Genomic DNA, 2,483 nt, shown 5'->3' with positions numbered 1-2,483 from the left:
CTTTATTGTGTGCCCGGTGGGAAAAGGAAGAGGTTGGAGATCCTCCTCGGTCTTCTTCCACCTTTTAGGCGGCAGCCAGGAGTCCTTGGACCCCGGCGGCGTCTTCAGCCATCCGGACGAGTTCGACTTGCACTTCGGGATCGGAGCTGAGCAGCGCGGTCTCCCACTGCTCCGCGGTTCTAATGTCTAAGAAAGGGCGTTCTTTTTGCTGTACCTGTTTACTCTTGATGGGACACGACCAAACCATGTGCTGGAGGTCCGCTCTGCCTTTAAACATTTTGCATTCAGCTGTGTACAGCCCCGGGTAACAGCGGCTGTATACGCTACAGGGTTAGGGAACGTGTTGGTCTGGAGCAAACGCCAAGCCACCGATTGCCACTTAGTTAAAGGTCTGTGTGGTGCAGGGTATCTCGCAGTAATTACCCACCCCAACTCTACACCAAACACTCCCCTCCCCGTATAGACGTTTCCCCCCCGCAATGTTGGAGGAGGTGTCAATAACCCTGGCCCTTATCTCCAGATCACAACCACACATAATCACTGATTCGAAAACGGCCGTTCAAAACTTCATTCGTGGTAGAATTTCGGCTACCATGCTCAAAATTCTCCCCCAAAATTCACTACAAAACCAGTGGACATCGCCTGGACCCCGGCCCACTCTGGGGTGGGAGGCAACCAGGCGGCCCACGAAGAAGCACGAGAACTCGCCAGCCGTGCTGGGCTCGCTCCTGCTCCCTACCACGGTGCTCGATCGGCCCCCCATCGATTGCTCTCGTATCACGAAATCACGGAGCATTACCGCCTCTCCCGCCTCCGCTCTCCCCCTGCCCACACATCCCTCACCGACGCTCAGGAGCGCCTATGGCGGCTCCTTCACACCAAATTCCTCGCCAGACGATCCCTCCTCCACGAGACCTATCCCTCTGAGCTCCCTTCACCCAACTGTCCCCTTTGTGACTCCCTGCGCCCACTAACTCACGCCCCGTGGGCCTGTCCTCTTAAACACTCCGCACCCCCCCCCCTCTCCACACAGAGCAGCGAGAGGACGCGCTGGGCAGCTCGCAACCGGGGTGCTACTACTCCTCGTTGCCCGAACCGCCAACGCCGCCTCCAGACTTCGGCTGGCGGCCAACACGCGTTTCTAGCAAATTTCTAGGAAGGTATTTCTCTCACTTTCTCTTCTTTCTAGCCTTTGTCCCTCGGCTCTAAGGCATATCCTAATCGTAATTCTACTTCTTCCTCTGTTCAGTAATCGGCACTTCCACGCACCCATCTTGAGAAAGGGCACCGTAGGCCGACTGGTGATTTTCGCCTAATATAAAAGTCGCAGTATTATCTGACAAGAGTTCCGTCCTGATATTCCGGAACATAATTCTTACGGGGAGTTTATAGAAAGTTCCCAGCGATGGGTCGTCCCGCCTGTAATGCGTTTAATATGCATTACAGCGATGCCCCGGACCTTGAAATACATTTGTATGGCGATATTTTGCTAAGAACAACAGTAGGAGGCGGCTAAGCACTCTAATTTGAAAACTTGTCGGGCATTCCATTGATACAGGTCTCAGAAAAGCATGAGATGTTTTCTTGCTGCCAAAAATGAAACAAGGATACACATCAGACCCGCAGTGCGCATTATCTTGCTCGTTGGGCATTATCGTGTGTGCACGAAAACAATGCTTGATTCTAAAGATACCAAAATGCTTTGAAGGATACATTGACTCTACGAAGCCGGGCAAAGTTCAGCCGACAGGCATCTGCCGGATAAACGGTTTACTACATCGCCCATTGAGGTGGAACGGATGAGTTTTAAAACACCTCGAATGGTATCGATGCATTACATCCGACATGTATTGCAACAGTGTGGACCGTGTTCCCTCTAAAGCATAAGCGCAAACGACAGGGCGACGAGTATAAAGGCGTCGTACACAGTGGGAAAGATCAACGTCCCTTTCAGCACAGTCCGGCTTCCCAATCCTTATGTATAAAATATATACGGGTTGTTGACCTGCCGTCAAGATAGAACGGAAGCCTCAACAACGCGTGCGCAGAGTTACCCCGTGGTCACCACCTGTATTAACCTCATCGACCGACGGCCCCAAGTACGTTCATTAACCCGACGAGGGAGAAAAACTAGCTGGCCGGCCGACGACTTCCCTCATCCGGCATTCATGAAGGCGGCCGGCCGGCCTCTCTTTCGAAGATGAGCAGAGTAGCACACGCCCCTAAGTCATTCCGCGGACAGGAGCTACCGCCTCCTTTGGCTGCAGGAGCTCGTCGTGTAAATACGCATACGGACCATAGCATCTTTAACTCAATGCGGATAGAACGCGTCGATGTGCAATTTTTGCAAACATCGATTGCACAGCAGGACGGTGGTCGGTATCGTGCGTAGGTTACCGATAGACGAATGAGAAACCCCCGCGGGGTATTTCAAGTTGAAACCTTTCGGATAGAGTCACACCAGGGCTATGGAGGTGCGCCGT

Source organism: Haemaphysalis longicornis, unplaced genomic scaffold (genome assembly GCF_048455015.1).
Source record: "Haemaphysalis longicornis isolate Haplotype H1 unplaced genomic scaffold, Haemaphysalis longicornis Haplotype H1 scaffold_2, whole genome shotgun sequence".
In the NCBI taxonomy this organism is placed as follows: domain Eukaryota; kingdom Metazoa; phylum Arthropoda; class Arachnida; order Ixodida; family Ixodidae; genus Haemaphysalis; species Haemaphysalis longicornis.
Note: the sequence above shows the minus strand (reverse complement) of the source record.